Raw genomic sequence first — 17,901 nt, 5'->3', positions numbered from 1 at the left:
GAGCTCTCCAACCTCCACTTACTTTAATTCTCATCACTCAAGTGATGGAGGGTAGGTAGGATTAGTACAATAGGAGTGTTTTTGTTTTAGAGTTTAGTGATTAGGAAAGTTATTTTTCCCACTGATGTGCCTCTAGAATGTGGATGTTTGGTGGTGACTATTGTGCAGTTTGTGACTAGACATAAGGATGCCTTCAAAGGACAACGACAATGGATGTTTACATGTTACAACGGATGTTCTCCATTATATCAAGTGTACTACTTCCTTTATCTATGCTTTCCACAGTTACATATTTGCATCTTGTAATTTGACTTTCTAACAATGCATTAAATTTATGAAGTTGCGACATTGCCAATTTAGATGCTATAATTTTTTCAAACTTCTAGTACCTTGTTCTTCTCTTTGGGTTTGGTCTATTAGTTGGCTTTAAGTAGGTATCAGGACCTTAGGTTAAACTAGGCCATTTAATTGCTGACTTTAATTCCTGAATAGTCTATTAATTGTAGTAACTTTAGTAATGTTTTAGGCTATGAGGATACAATTCTCTCTAGGTTATTCCACCTAAGTGTGAGTGTTGTGGAAGTCCATGTGTTAAGCTGGTATTGAGACCTCAAGTCTCCCATCTAGTTTATGCTCAAGCTGGTATTTGTGACCTCGAGCTCCCCAGCTACTTGTAGCAACTATGACAACAACAACAAAAGAGAAAAGAGAAAGAAAATAGCACAAACTTCCTTGTATTCTATGTTGATCACACTTGAGTGGTATAAGTGACAAGATCACTAGTCTTTAGACCCCGACGAGCATTCTTAGGGTTAACTACTCTTTAGTTGACATTTTTTTTATTAACGTTGGTCAATCTAATACTTACTTTATCCCTAGCTCTTGTGTACTTCTCTTAGAGTCAACCTAATAGACCTTAACTCAATTGCATTTTATTCAGGTACTACGCTTCTTCTAGTTGGCAATGTTACAATTCATGATTTATTTATTTTTTTGCATTTCCTAGAATATCATATGTGCTTCTCACTTATTGCATGCCTACACATGCTGCCTTTGAGCTTTCACAATGTTGTTTTTCTTCTGCTATAGGTAATCCTATTGTGAATCCCGATGCTGCACTATTATATTCCGAGGCTGGAATCTACATCAAGAAGGGGGGCATGTTAACCATCGGCGTCCACTTCTAGTAGTCATGGGCTAGGCTTGTCAGTCCAATAGGAAAAGAGTAAGAGTGATCGCTGATGAGAGGCACACTCTAACTGGAACATTCAAAGGTTAGTTGTCTAAGCATGGGCGCCCAAGTGTGAATGTCGAGCTCCATCTTCTTCTTCATCTCCTTTTGTGTGTGTGTATGAGAGAGAGAGAGAGAGAGAGAGAGAGATAGAGAGATAGATAGAGAGATTGAGCATTGCGATGGCACGACATCAGCGAGGCGGTTGAGCGTGGCACGATGGTAGCTCCCTCTTCTTTACGGTAAGGAATCCTCCACGAAGGCGAGCGTAGGGCGGATAGTGACACACCCTTGCTCTCTTGAGCTTGCTAGATTAATCTGGTTGTGTGTTTGTAGCCATTTGTGGCTTGCACACAGTGTACGACAAATCCTTTGCTTTGACACATGTGATAGATGCGCACAAGCATCTCTTCTTGGTCCTTGATCTTTGGTGGGTCTTCAATGGTTTATTCTTGAGGTGGCTCTCCTTTGTAAGTCTTTAGTAGGCTCACATGAAAAGCATTGTGTATAAGCCAATGGTTGGTTAATTTGATTTGATAGGTCACCTCATTGATTTTCCTACGAATATGAAAGGGACCATAGTACCTTTTTGCTAGCTTAGAATAGTACTTTTGAAGTCCCGTAGGATTCTTGCCCGTAGTGTGTCTTAATCGAGCTTTGGGAAACTTAAGCAAGACCCAATCATTTTTCTTTAAATACTAGAGCTGTTCTATACTTATGAGTAGCCACCTTTTGCCTTTGCTGAGAGATGGATATAGAATCCTTAATCTTTTGGAATGATTGTTGCAGGTCTCATCTAGATTCATCTGCCAATAGCGAAGACCTTCCCATGTACCTTGAGTAGCAGGGGACTTTTTGATCTTCCCTCTATCACCTCAAAAGGTGCTTTTCCCATAAAGTATGTACAATGTCATTGTAAGCATACTCCACTAAAGGTAAGTACTTCTCTCATTGGGACTTTTGATCTACTTTTGTGACATAAGCTTTTAGTAGATCAAGAATTGTCAAGTTAGCTAGTTCGCTTTGGCCACCCACTTGCGGGTGATAGGCCGAAGAGAAGTTTAGCCTTGTACCTAAATTCTCAAAGAGACCCTTCCAAAAATGCATGGTTATTCTAGGATCTCTATCCGACACTATGGAAATTGGCAAGCCGTGGTAGTTGAAGATTTGTGATATAAAGAGGGTTGCCATTTGATGGGCCTTGATAGTCTTTTTGATAGGTATGAAATGTGCTTTTTTACTAAACCTGTCTACTATCATCCATATTCATGTATTCCCATGGATAGACTTGGGCAGTCCAAAGATAAAATCTATGGATATGCTCTCCCATGGTGAATTAGGGATTGACAAAGGTTGAAGAAATCTAGGTTGCTTCCCTCTATCAAACTTCGTCTTTTGGCATACCACATATTTTGAAACATACTCTTGTATGTCTGCTTTCATGGCAAGCCAATAGAAGTATGTTTCTATCCCTTTAAGGGTCGTCTGGATCCCTCTATGCCCTACATAAGGGGGAGCATGGGATTTAGACATTAATTTTTCACGTAGTGAGTTAGTAATGCATAGTCTGTTCCCTTACAGAAGATACCCATCTTGTAAGGTAAATGGTTCTTCCTTCTTTCCCTAGTGCAAGGGCTGAAATCACATTTTTAAAATGGGGATCGATAGAGTACTCATCTATCATAGAAGATAGATATTGTGAGTTGCTATGGATACCGCATTCACTCTCGATTGTCTTAAGAGTGCATTGGCTACTTGCACATTATGCTTGACAGCAATGTGAGCAATATGAAAATGGAATTGCGAAAGAAAATTTGCCCACCTCATTTGTTTGTTGGAGAGCTTGGTCTACGTTGTGAAATACTTAAGGCTTTGGTGATCCGTTCATCGTAGAATGAAAGGAGTCCCCAATAAATAATGCTTCCACAAATCTAGAGCATGTGGAATTGCTAAGAGTTCCTTCTCATATATACCTAGGGCTTACTCAACAGGGTTGAGCCTTCGACTTTCATAGGTTGTGGGTTGCCTTTTGGAGCAAAATAGCTCCAAGGAAGTTATCACAAGCATCGTATTGGACCTCAAATGGCTTTGAGAGATCTGGCAGTGTAAGCACAGGTTGAGAGATAAGCTTCTCTTTAAGATTTTTGAAAGCATTGTTCTACTTGGTGGACCATATATACCCAACATTGTTCTACTTGGTGGACCATATATACCCAACATTTTTCTTTGTTAGTTCATGTAATGGTCCTACGATTTGTGAAAATGTTTCTATGAAGCGTCTATAGTATGCACACATAACTACAAAGCTTCTTAGTTCATGCAGATTCCTTGGATTGGGCCATCCTTTTATTACCTCTAGCTTTGATGGTTCCATTTGGATGCCATCTTGAGAGATAATGTGACCTAAATATTGAATCTCTTGTAAGAAAAATTTACTTTTCTTTCAATTAATATAAAGTTTATTCTCTCGTAAAACTTGAAATATTACCTGGAGTTGTTGCTTGTGTTCGTCTAATGAATTAGAGTAGATGACTATATCATCAAAGAACACTCTAGTTTCTCCATCATGCGGTTAAATGTGGCTGGTGCATTGGTCAAGCCAAAAGGCATGACAATGTACTCGTAAAGACCAAACGTAGTGTGAAATGCGGTCTTTACAATGTATTTATTAACTATCCTTATTTGATGGTAGCCACTTTTTAGGTAAATCCTACTAAAGTAGGTCAACCCCTGTAGCTTATCAAATAGGTCTTCCACCCACGGAATGGGAAACCTATTCTTGATAGTGATCCTATTTAGGGCTCTATAGTCGACACACATACGATATGTGCCATCTTTCTTTTGCACTAATAACACTGGTGAACAAAATGGAGATGAGCTAGGCCTAACCATGCCTTTCTCAACCAACTCATGCACTTTCCACATAATCTCCTCTTGCTAAGCTTGAGAAACTGGATAAGGAGGTTTATTAGGCGGTGAGCTTCCTAGAAGAAGTTCAATTGCATGTTCACCATCCCCTCATTTGGGAGGTAGCTCACAAGGGATGTCGTCAATGAAAACATCTTGGAATCCCTTGAGGAAATTGGATAACTCTAATTCCTTTTGATTGGTTATATCTTCTTTTTCTTAAACACTAGGTTTATTTTAAGAATCTTTAACAAAAACCATGTACAGGGAAATAGAGCTCTTTATTGACTTATTGAAATCTTGCTTATCTACAATGGGTATGGTGCTACCCACTCCTTAGCATGTATGTACATATATTTGTTTTTCAAGAATTTAACATTAGCAGCCATGCAATCAAACCATGGTGCCCCTAGGATTACATACTGATGTTTGAGAGGAGAGATGAACAAGTCCTCCTTGTCCACATAGCTTTGGACATGGAGCCTTAATTTCCCAATTAACGGAGCGATTGAGGCTTCTTGTCCCTTGAAAGCACCATCGGCAAGTAGGACATCTCCCATCTCATAGGCTTGGATGCCTAGCCTGGTGGCTAAATTTGTGGATATGAAATTGTGAGTAGAACCAGGATGAAAGAGAATGAAAGCATCATGTTCTCTTACCTTTTCCCCAAGCATGACATAGAGGAGATCCTTTGTGATGAGTATCCTCTTCTTGAATTTCAACCAAGGTAGCTCTAGGAGGCTCATTACGTGTATTCTTGTGGGGGGAAGCACGATAGGCATGCCCTTGCTCCCCACAGTTGAAACAACGGTTATCTTTTCAATAATGCTCTAGCTCTCTAGGAGAGAGTTTATTTTTGCCTTTATAAACTCCCTTCTCCTTGGCTTTGTTGTTGTTGGTGTTGCCTTTGGGAGACTTTTGGACTTTGTCCTTCCTTTTAGGCTCATTAGGATCCTTGTTTTCCATGGGCTTAAGATTTCTCTTAGCCCCTTGTTAAAAGTTGATTCTTGAAGCCACCATGGTATGGTGTATGACCACAAATATGGTGGGAGGCCTTTGGGAGTTAACATACTCCACCATATCCTCAGATAACCCACACAAAATTGTTGTTTTTTCTCTCCAAAATCCATCTTTTTGTAGATAGTGGCTTTGAGATGTAAATCCCAAAACTTGTTTACATATTTGTGAGATTCATAGGGAGAGAGCTTCAAGCTTTTCCATTCGGTGAGTACTTTGTCTCCAAAATCAATCTTTTTGTAGATAGTGTCTTTGAGATGTAAATCCCAAAACTTGTTTACATATTTGTGAGATTCATAGGGAGAGAGCTTCAAGCTTTTCCATTCGGTGAGTACTTTGTCTTTGGCATCGCTAGCCAAAAATCGCTTCATGATGGAAGCTCTTAAAGCTTTCTATGTTCATGGAGCTTCATCGTTTGCTCATAGGCTAGAACACCATTTCCTGTTAGACGTTTGAAAATGCATAGCTACATGACGTAGTTTAGAGGACTCCGTGAAGCCCTCATCTCCAAACACCGCATCAAACTGTTGGATAAAGGCCAAGACTTTGTCCATAGCACCAAAGGTGCCATCGTAGGTAAGGAAAGAGATGTTCTTTCCTCCCTCTTTGAACTTTTTGAGCTTGGACGACCTTTTCCAGGCGGCATAGGATTCCTATGGCCTCTTCTCTTGGGCAGTTGGAGAGCTGCACCATCGCTTTCTTCAAAAGAGGAAGAGGATGAAGAACATGGAGAAGAAGGGTGACCTCTTTCTCGCCTTTTTCTTCTCTTGTTTTCTCTCTTCCCTCTTTGAATTATAATGAAGGGGAGTATGCGATGGTCTTCTTCATTTAGGGGGTGTTGGAGAGCATTTTTCCCGCCGTCCTTGTGGAGCCATCTCCGCCGAGGTGGAGGGACACTCGCTTCTTTCTCGTTCTTTCAATGGGGGCTCTTCCATTGAAACTTGGGTTCTCCTTTGAGAGGGAGATGCCTCATCGAGTAGTAAGTATTTGAGCCCTTCGTACGGATCCTCCTCTTCTTCCCTTATCGGAGACAGTCCTCTTTGGAAGTCTCGCCAGGAGATTTCCTAAGTACTCTCTCTTCTTGGTGGGGAGTTTGGATAATACCATGGGTGTGCAATTGCTATAGCACTTCATCTTGGAGGGATGGATTTCCCAAAGCTTGTTGAATCCTAGAAAAAAGCATAGGGACATCATTAGGTTCTCTTTCATTAGCAAAATCAAAGCTATCAACATTCGTTTCAATCTCTTTTCCTTTGTCAGCCATACTAGCAAATTTTAGATGTAAATATTTACTTGTACTTTGGCCCTTCAAGCCCTAGTTGCTACTCCTCTTTACCTTCAAAGATAAGCACTCAAGCATCTATATCCGTGGCTCGAATATTACTAATTGCAAGGAATAGAAGAGAGGGTTCAACTGAGCTAAGACAACACCGATTCTTGTCAAGCTTCTAATAGCTCAATAATGGTTAAGCCATAGGCAAGCCCCATAGGACTCCATTATTAAGACCATTATTAAGACATTTAATGCACAAGTAACTTGTGTGTAGCAAAAAATGATAACATATTGAGCATTTCATTAATCTTGAACAAGTTCCTAATGAGCATAGAGAGAGTACTTAATTTGAGAGATCAACATAGCAATTTACACCTAGGTAGTTTGGCATTGAACGAGAGAGAAATAGAAATAGAACAATTGACAACATATGAGGACTGGATTTACATGGAACTGGTCCTTCCTCCACGGTCCTTCCTCTAAAAAGGCTTTGTATTATAGCTTCTCCCATCAAAGGAGACTTTTGTACAATACAATCTTTGTGTTCCTCCACAAAACTCGTCGGTGCAATGAAGATGGAAGCTTCATGCACCAAATTATTCTTGAAAAACACACCTAGTATCCCTAGACTCAGTCCCAAGACCTCACACACCTTCAAATATGGTGAGAGCTAGCAAAGAATGAGGAAAGATTGAGAGGAAGAAGATGTATCTTATGAAAAATAAGTATTCTCCTCACATATCACTCTAATAGCATAGCTTAGCTTAGAATTAGCATGGTAGAGGAGATGAGCATGCCATTGAAGCTTGGCTCTTGGTCTGATTTGCATTCCATAGCCAAGAGTTGTTGGTGTAGGCATCTAATTCTCAATGCTTGGAGAAGGAGATGGAGTTCTTACTCAACACATGATTTTTGTGTGTGTGTATAGCAAAGTGAGTTAGTGTAAAAATGCCAACCTCTCTCTCTCTCTCTCTTGGTCGACCCCTCTTCCAAGAAGCTCTTGCTAGCTTCCCATTGGTTCCTACAAAGCTTAGCCAATAGGAATTAGGAAGCATAATTGATAGCCTTGTGACAAGTGTCCCCCTTTCCCCTTTTGTGAGAGCTTTGGGTAATTAAAATAATTCATTTAAACTCTCATTGGACCTTTTAGTCTTCTGGCCAATAGGAATCAAGCTGCTGGATGCTCATTGGACCCCTTGTTAGACTATCAATAGTCCTCTGGGAGCTAATTTCTATTGGTTCTTTTATCAAGCATTTTTAAATTGATTAGATTAATTTTACTCTAGCCTAATTCTCATTGGTCCACCTCTATGGCCATCCAATAGGATTTGAGGGGAAATTGGGGGCAACTAGCCTACAAGCCTGCCATGTGTCCATTCTTGCCTTTGGAAAGAGCTTGGGAGTGTGTGCGTGTGTGTGTGTTTTTCTCTCTCTTCCCCTACCATTAGGGCTCTCCCCCTCCTTCCTAGGGATGTGAGAAGATTTTTAAGTCTTCCCATAGCCATCCAATTTTTCCACCTTTGGCTATTGGACTTTTTAGTTAAATTTTTGAAACCTTAGCCTATGGAAGTCTTAATGGTGTGAAACTTAGGTCTTTTAATCTCCATTGATGCACATTGCTCTTTTGTAGATTGCCCCCCTTTGGATCCCTATTTTCACTCCTTTGGATCCCTGTTGAGACCGGTCTGGTAGCGCTACCAATATTCTAGCTTTTACTCCTCTAGTACTTCCCCATATTAAATGATCAGTTTAACATGAGAAAATCATTTGAGGGAATTACATATTAGTTTTTATGACATAATCTTAAGCATCCAAGCACAACACAAATCATGGAAATATATGTAATTAAACTTTGAGAGAAGATTTTGTGATGATGTTGTAACAAAATTTGGATGAAATAGACTACAATGATCCCTCACATAATTGAATAAGAGATTCATACTACCATCATGTTTAAAATCTAAATTAAACCCAATAGAGACGAAATCACATGGCCATAAGTAGAAACGTAAAGAGAGACAGAAAAAACAAAGAGTTGACATGGTATTGAGGGTTCTAATGGGTGACCACCCATAAGGACTTTTGTATTATGGAAGCTTACAATGTAATGGTCCCGCGATTTGTGAGAATTTTTCTATGAAGCGTCTATAGTATGCAAACATACCTATAAAGCTTCTTAGTTCATGCAGATTCCTTGGATTGGGCCATCCTTTTATTACCTCTAGCTTTGATGGTTCCATTTGGATGCCATCTTGAGAGATAATGTGACCTAAATATTGAATCTCTTGTAAGAAAAATTTACTTTTCTTTCAATTAATATAAAGTTTATTCTCTCGTAAAACTTGAAATATTACCTGGAGTTGTTGCTTGTGTTCGTCTAATGAATTAGAGTAGATGACTATATCATCAAAGAACACTCTAGTAAAGCTTTGGTGAGGCTTGAATACCTTCTCCATCAGGCGGTTAAATGTGGCTGGTGCATTGGTCAAGCCAAAAGGCATGACAATGTACTCGTAAAGACCAAACATAGTGTGGAATGCGGTCTTTACAATGTCTTGATCAACTATCCTTATTTGATGGTAGCCACTTTTTAGGTAAATCCTACTGAAGTAGGCCGACCCCTATAGCTTATCAAATAGGTCTTCTACCCGAGGAATGGGAAACCTATTCTTGATAGTGATCCTATTTAGTGCTCTATAGTCGACACACATACGATATGTGCCATCATTCTTTTGAACTAATAACATAGGTGAACAAAATGGAGATGAGCTAGGCCTAACCATGCCTTTCTCAACCAACTCATGCACTTTCCACATAATCTCCTCTTGTTGAGCTTGAGAAATTGAATAAGGAGGCTTATTAGGCGGTGAGCTTCCAGGGAAAAATTCAATTGCATGTTCATCATCCCCTCATTTGGGAGGTAGCTCACAAGGGATGTCGTCAATGAAAACATCTTGGCATTCCTTGAGTAAATTGGATAACTCTAATTCCTTTTGATTGGTTATATCTTCTTTTGCTTAAACACTAGGTTCATTTTGAAAATCTTTAACAAAATTCATGTACACGGAAATAGAGCTCTTTATTGACTTATTGAAATCTTGCTTATGTACAATGGGTATGGTGCTACCCAACTCCTTAGCATCTATGTATATATATTTGTCTTTCAGGGAATTTAACATTGGCAGCCATGGAATCAAACCATGGTGCCCCAAGGATTACATCCTCATGTTTGAGAGGAGAGATGAACAAGTCCTCCTTGTCCACATAGTTTTGGACATGGAGCCTTAATTTCCCAATTAAGGGAGTGATTGAGGCTTCTTGTCCCTTGAAAGCACCATCGGTAGGTAGGACATCGCCCATCTCATACGCTTGGATGCCTAGCCTGGTGGCCAACTCTGTGGATATGAAATTGTGAGTAGAACCAGGGTGAAAGAGAATGAAAGCATCATGCTCTCTTACCTTTCCCCAAGCATGACATAGAGGAGATACTTTATGATGAGTATCCTCTTCTTGAATTTTAACCAAGGTAGCTCTAGGAGGCTCATTATGTGTATTCTTGTGGGGGCAAGCACGATAGGCATGCACTTGGTCCCCATACTAAACAATGGTTATCTTTTCAATAATGCTCTAGCTCTCCAGGAGAGAGTTAATTTTTGCCTTTATAAAGCTCCCTTGCTATATGACGTAGCTTAGAGGACTCCGTGAAGCCCTCATCTCCAAACGTCGCATCAAATTGTTGGATAAAGGCCAAGACTTTGTCCGTAGCACCAAAGGTGCCATCGTACGTAAGGAAAGAGATGTTCTTTCCTCCCTCTTTGAACTTTTTCATCTGAGCAGACCAAGCTCTATGAGCTTACCCGAAATATTTGTCGACCTGCGAACACTCGCCAAACCTCACTGAAATCGAAGAAAGTGAGCAGGCGTGTGTTGGAAAAGCTGGCGACTAAGCCCGGGAGGTTGCAACCTGCTCTAATACCAATTGTTGGAATTAGGGTTGCAGAGAAACACACACAGCTTGGAGAAGACGAAAGAAGCTCAAGGCACACAATCGAGAGTATGTTACTTAGTGTGAATGGAAAGATGGATAGCCCTAGAGTGATGGGCGTATATACAATGCACGGGGGGAAAAACCTCCTAAAGAGAGAAAAAATGCCCCGGTGGTCCTAGTGTGTTCACACACATCACTACCTCATGTATATGGTAACACCTTTGCGAGACTTTTGGACGTTGTCCTTCCTTTTAGGCTCATTACGATCCTTATTTTCCATGCGCTTAAGGTTTCTCTTAGTCCCTTGTTAAAAGTTGATTCTTGAAGCCACCATGGTATGGTGTATGACGCAGATATGGTGCGAGGCCTTTGGGAGTTGACATACTCCACCATATCCTCAGATAACCCGCACAAAATTGTTATTTTTTCTCTCTAAAATTCATCTTTTTGTAGATAGTGGCTTTGAGATGTAAATCCCAAAACTTGTTTACATATTTGTGAGATTCATAGGGAGAGAGCTTCTAGATTTTCCATTCGGTGAGTACTTTGTCTTTGGCATCGCTAGCCAAAAACTGCTTCATGATGGAAGATCTTAAAGCTTTCGCATAGCTACATGACGTAGCTTAGAGGACTCCGTGAAGCCCTCATCTCCAAACGCCGCATCAAATTGTTGGATAAAGGCCAAGACTTTGTCCGTAGCACCAAAGGTGCCATCGTACGTAAGGAAAGAGATGTTCTTTCCTCCCTCTTTGAACTTTTTGATCTTGGACGACCTTTTCCAGGCGGCATAGGATTCCTCTGGCCTCTTCTCTTGGGCGGTTGGAGAGCTGCACCATCGCTTTCTTCAGAAGAGGAAGAGGATGAAGAACGTGGAGAAGAAGGGCAACCTCTTTCTCGCCTTTTTCTTCTCTTGTTTTCTCTCTTCCCTCTTTGAATTATAATGAAGGGGAGTATGCGATGGTCTTCTTCATTTAGGGGGGTGTTGGAGAGCACTTTTCCCACCGCCTTTGTGGAGCCATCTCCGCCGAGGTGGCAGGAAACTCACTTCGTTCTTGTTCTTTCGATGGGGGCTCTACCATTGAAACTTGGGTTCTCCTTTGAGAGGGCGATGCCTCATCAAGTAGTAAGTTTTTGAGCCCTTCGTACGGATCCTCCTCTTCTTCCCTTATCGGAGAGAGTCCTCTTTTGGAAGTCTCGTCAGGAGATTTCCTAGGTACTCTCTCTTCTTGGTGGGGAGTTTGGAGAATACCACGGGTGTGCAATTGCTATAGCACTTCACCTTGGAGGGATGGATTTCCCAGGGCTTGTTGAAGCCTAGAAACAAGATAGTTTATAAGCATAGAGAGATCATTAGTTGCTCTTTCATTAGCAAAATCAAAGATATCAACATTCATTTCAATATCTTTTAGATGTAAATTTTTACTTGTCCTAGTTGCTACTTCTCTTTACCTTCAAAGATAAGCACCCAAGCATCTATATCCGTGGCTCAAATATTATTAATTGCAAGGAATAGAAGAGAGGGTTCAACTGAGCTAAGACAACACCACTTCCTGTCAAGCTTCTAATAGCTCATTAATTCCCCATAGGACTCCATTATTAAGACCATAGCTCTTGATGGTATCCGCATTAACTGCATAAAGTAGACATACTTCAAGGATGAAAAATCCATATTCTACTTACTCTTTTGCAATTAATAACACCAACCATTTGTAGCAAGCTTGAGGACCTCTCTTCTTGAGCAAGAAAAGAGAAACCAATAGCTCTAATAATGTAACATTTAATGCACAAGTAACTTGTGTGTAGCAAAACATGATAACATATTGAGCATTTCATTAATTTTGAACAAGTTCCTGATGAGCATAGAGAGAGTACTTAATTTGAGAAATCAACATAGAAATTTACACCTAGCTAGTTTGGCAATGGCAAAAAGAGAGAGAAATAGAAATAGAACAATTGACAACAGTTGAGGACCGGATTTACATGGAGTCCGTCCTTCCTCCATGGTCCTTCCTTCAAAAAGGCTTTGTACTATAGCTTCTCCCATCAAAGGAGACTTTTGTACAATACAATCTTTGTGTTCCTTGACAAAACTCATTGGTGCAATGAAGATGGAAGCTTCATGCACCAAATTATGCTTGAAAAACACACCTAGTATCCCTAGCCTCAGCCCCAAGACCTCACACACCTTCAAATATGGTGAGAGCTAGCAGAGAATGAGGAAAGATTGAGAGGAAGAAGATGTATCTTACGAGAAAGAAGTATTCTCCTCACATATCACTCTAATAGCATAGCTTAGCTTAGTAATTAGCATGGTAGAGAAGATGAGCATGCCATTGAACCTTGGCTCTTGGTCTGATTTGCATTCCATAGCCAAGAGTTGTTGGTGTAGGCCTCTACTTCTTAATGCTTGGAGAAGGAGATGGAGTTCTTGCTCAACACATGAGTTATGTGTGTGTGTGTGTGTGTGTGTGTGTGTGTGTGTGTGTGTGTGTGTGTGTAGCAAAGTGAGTTAGTGTAAAAATGCCAACCTCTCTCTCTCTCTCTCTCTCTCTCTTGGTCGACCCCTCTTCCAAGAAGATCTTTCTAGCTTCCCATTGGTTCCTGCAAAGCTTAGCCAATAGGAATTAGGAAGCATAATTGATAGTCTTGTGACAAGTATCCCCCTTTCCCTTTTGTGAGAGCTTTAGGTAATTAAATAATTCATTTAAACTCTCATTGGACCTTTTTTAGTCTTCTGGCCAATAGGAATCAAGCTATTGGATGCTCATTGGACCCCTTGGTAGACTATCAATAGTCTTCTAGGGAGCTTAATTTCTATTGGTTCTTTTATCAAGCATTTTTAAATTGATTAGATTAATTTTACTCTACCCTAATTGTCATTGGTCCACCTCTATGGCCATCCAATAGGATTTGAGGGGAAATGGCAACTGGCCTACAAGCCTGCCATGTGTCCATTCTTCCCTTTGGGGAGAGCTTGGGAGTGTGCGTGTGTGTTTCTCTCTCTTCCCCTACCATTAGGGCTCGCCCCCTCTTGCCCAGGGATGTGAGAAGACTTTTAAGGCTTGCCATATCCATCCAATTTTTCCACCTTTGGCCATTGGACTTTTTAGTTAAATTTTTGGAACCTTAGCCTATGGAAGTCTTAATGGTGTGAGCCTTAGGTCTTTTAATCTCCATTGATGCACATTGCTCTTTTGCAGACTGCCCCCCTTTGGATCCCTATTTTCCCTCCTTTGGAGCCCTGCTGAGACCGGTCTAGCAGCCTTACCAATGTTCTAGCTTTTACTCCCGTAGTACTTCCCCATAAAGTTTAACATGAGAAAATCATTTGAGAGAATTAGATATTAGTTTTTATGACATAGTCTTAAGCATCCAAGCACAACACAAATCATGGAAATATATGTAATTAAACTTTGAGAGAAGATTTTCTGATAATGTTGTAACAAAATTTGGATGAAATAGACTACAATGATCCCTCACATAATTGAATAAGAGATTCATACTACCATCATGTTTAAAATCTAATCAAACCCAAATAGAGACGAAATCACATGGTTATAAGTAGAAATGTAAAGAGAGACAAAAAAAACAAAGAGTTGACATGGTATTGAGGGTCGGAATGGGTGACCCCCCCATAAGGACTTTTGTATTATAGAAGCTTACAATGAAGTTAAATACAATCATGATACACCATCTTGCCACCAAAAAGATGGCCTTTTCATCGTGCCAACATGATGACCTTCTTTGATCAATCCCACAGTTTTGGTCTTCTCTGACCAAAAACATATACTCATTGGAGAAGCAACATCTTCTTCCTCATCAACATCTCTTCTTCATCATATAGAAGCATCACATTAAAAAACACACAAAGCTCTTTAAAAAAAGTGCATGCTTCTCTCTAGAAGAGTTTTACTTACAGAGGTGATCCATGCACTGTTCAAATGCATGCCATGTTACTTCTCCATCGTCTTCTCTGTAATTGGCATGAATGATGGACGAGAAAAGATGCTCCTGCAAATAATGGTAGGCGTTGTTCAAACATGAAATGGACACCATAGATATGTAGAGCTCAAAGAGAGGTGACTTCTGACTACGTTGATGGACGGTTACTAGTTCCCCAAACCCAAGTGGTGTGGGGGCGGGTACCTCCCTTGCCCCTTCAACGTGTTGGAGTGGGACTCCCTAGTCTCAAAGGTAGAATTAGACACCAACACCTCGTTCTCCAAGGATGTGTGGATTGTGAAGCAAGGGAGATCGCCTAGTGTATCCAACCATTGTCGCGGGTCATAATCATTGATGGGGACCTGCTCCTTAGCCATGTCATTGATACATGCCTTTTTTTTGTATCTGCTTCGTAGACTAAGTGTTGAGGGAGGGGTGTCCGATGGCGGAGTCTAACTCATATTCCAGCCTGAACTGTTTGTTGCCATTCTCTGGGATGGTAACCCACATAGTATCATTGGAAAACTGCACTTCATGAAATTACGTCCTGCTCTTGACTGATTGAGAATAAGAGCTAGTAAATATCCTACGAAATATATTCTTCTCCAAATCCCCAGTCGTGAAGTGCTCTTGCATGCCGTAACCGGGTGGGAGCTATAAGTAGAGGAAAGCAACCCTCCACTTGTGTAGGCGCACTATCACAAAATCTAAATTGAATGTGATTCCTGAACCACTAGAGGCACGTACTCCACTACTCTAAGAGGCTTGATCTTATGCTGGTCTACCAAAGTGATAGTGAGTGGGGGAAGTCCTGGTGGTTGAGTGGTATCCTACGATATGTTCGCAACCAAAATGAGGAATGCGCCAACTATGCCCACGGGTAGTTGGTCCCATCTATTGTATTTTCAGTAGCCAATAGAGGAAAAATACCATTAATGTCTGTGGTGGGGAGAGGGGAGGGGGAGCACATACACAGATTCAACATTGTTTTGCTCGACACCTGACACCAAGTCAGGATGGCCGAGTGGTCTAAGGCGCCAGACTCAAGTTCTGGTTCTCGTGAGAGAGCGTGGGTTCAAATCCCACTTCTGACAGAGCTCTGATGTCTAGCGTGTATTGCAGCTGTCGTCCGAAGTGCACGAGCTGTTAGCTTTTGCCGAGCACAGCCAAAAAGACAAGGGAAAATTCCCAAAATACCCCTCATATTTTGTCAATAATTCCCAAAATGCCCTTCAAATTTTCCAAAATTCCCAAAATACCTCTGGTTGTGAGAGTAAATTTATCCAAAAATTAAAACAATTGTAGCTTTTTTTCATAAGAAGACTGATTGTCTATGAATACAAGATACTAAAACTAGAATTTGAGCTGGTTATGTAGGCTTTGCAGATGAATTGCTTCATTATTTTTAGACATAATTGTCTTTTTTTTGGGAGGTAATTTGTGACAGATTACATGCTAAGCACTAGAAAACGGATATACATTGTCAAAAACGAATAAAGATTAGGAAATAGTGAACAATCCAGCTAAAATAGATACAAGGGTATTTTGGGAATTTTTGAAATTTGAGGGGTATTTTGGGAATTTCCACAAATTAGAGGGGTATTTTGGTAATTTTCCCAAAAGACAACTTCAACCTTAGGCCTACCTAGTACAGTGCTCATTTGCAGTGGCTTTTTGTACATATCAAATCCACCCTTGTTGCAAGCGTGAGAGAGTCCTCTCATTCATTGGCTGCCTTGGAGAATATGCACATTTCATCGATATAGATTGCTTGCTCTACTCTCAATTGCGTTCACGTATTTAAGGTGTTATTATCCGATTGATCATAACTCCTATAGGAATCACAACCAAGGCTACTTTTTTATCTCTTGATGCCTTTGCACCACTGCCAGCAACATACATATGTCCACTATGACACCCAATGGAAATGATGCCCCTGATAGCTTGTGTGCTGATGATATGACTCCATGCTTCCTCTGATGCAAATCACGGCACCTTACCATTTCAACCAAACTTTCTTCATCCATCTCTCCCATCGTGCATAGGTTTGTTTGGTGACTTTCTTCCTTGCGGCCATTTCCTTGCCCTCATATCTACGAGTACATAAATTATAAATAGACAGTTCAATGGCACCTTGCTTACCTCCACGTCAAAGCCTAAACGGATTGATCTCAAAACCCGCCATGCCATCGGCCTCCAACTCTTCATAGGTATTGGAAATAGTGTAATAAGCATGTGTTGAACAAAAACCGTTGAGATAGGGAGAGCAAGGAAGAGAGGTACTATTTTGGAAATATCTACCATAACAGCAACCCATCCTTTGTATGCATGTTGAAAGGGGAAAAGAGGGGAGATGAGAGATCTTAAGCGGAAAACTCTTACTTTCTAATGCATGTATATGCAGTCAAGGGGAGTTGGCCTGGTGGTAAAGCTGAGGGGCTCCAAGCACACCCACTATGGTTCAACCTCTGAGACATGTGTGTGTGGGTGAGTGGGCGCAATCGCATAAAACTAGTCGAAGCGAAGCTTCGAACGGCTTTATTGAAAAAAAAAAGAAAGGTGATGGAGAGGTAGGGTCACTACCAAGATTAAAAGAAAAACTAAGGTGTAAGAGCTCCTTTAGTATCTGTCAATGCTCACTTATCTTTGGGTTTTTTTTTTTTGCAGAACTCACAATGGTGAGTATATTATATTAGCATAACCAAAAATTATCTGGTGAGTGCTTTGAACCAACTTATTTTTGTTAATGTTGCCATGACTTGCATTCCTTGCACCTTCTATGATTTCTTTCTGAATCTATAGAATGTGGATTTTCCTTTGCATACCATGCTTGTTTTGCATTGTCCTAAAGTAGTGTATTACTTTTATTCAAAAGGATTATAAAAACTACGCCTAATACAGAGATCAAAATATTTGCTTCCACTTATCCTTCCAAATAGTTTTCATGAAGCAGCAATCTAAAAAGCCTACAATTCACATGGACTAAGTCACTAATTTCAATTTGTTAAAGACTAAGGTAGGTCAATAGAAAGGGAGAAAAGGTGGTCATGGCTTGCAAGAACAATATCAATTCACAAAGGAGAGGAGCTGTTGAAGGCTCGAAAAGTGAACGGTAGCATTAGGCAAGTGATGCAACATTGGGTAGTGCCCAATGGCATTCAATGTCATAAATCCATGGAAGATAGGAATCTTAGTGGGCAATCCAATCCCAATAGTAGGCAAGTCTCTCACTGTGTCTTTGTATGTACCCAAGGGATTTAGACTATATAAAAAAGGGAATGCTACCTGCGAGCGAACAGTTTTGGAAAAACCCCTATTTACGACATTGGACTCAAGTGACTTCACATGATAAGGTGAATCAAAGAGAGAACCTTTTAGCAAAATGAAATATTTATAACCAATTTATTTACAAGCGACATGGTTTCCAAGAAGAATGTTGAGATGTCAAGCTCAACATGTACTACTCTTGGATGACTATCACTGACTGTCATCATCAATGGTGTGCCTTGGTGGATATATATATCTCTGCCAGTGATACTATAG

The 17,901-nt window shown here is 40.5% G+C and overlaps 1 non-coding gene across 1 annotated transcript; it reads left to right on the top strand.

The window, feature by feature from the left end:
- The first annotated feature begins 15,368 nt into the window (after window positions 1–15,368).
- TRNAL-CAA (transfer RNA leucine (anticodon CAA)) lies at window positions 15,369–15,452 on the top strand. Its single transcript has one exon. It is a non-coding gene; the product is annotated as a tRNA-Leu (tRNA).
- Window positions 15,453–17,901: the final 2,449 nt, after the last annotated feature.

The sequence above is a fragment of the Adiantum capillus-veneris genome, chromosome 19 (genome assembly GCF_014529385.1).
Source record: "Adiantum capillus-veneris isolate H3 chromosome 19, ASM1452938v2, whole genome shotgun sequence".
NCBI classification, from domain to species: Eukaryota; Viridiplantae; Streptophyta; class Polypodiopsida; order Polypodiales; family Pteridaceae; genus Adiantum; species Adiantum capillus-veneris.
This window is presented reverse-complemented; position numbering and strand designations above follow the sequence as displayed.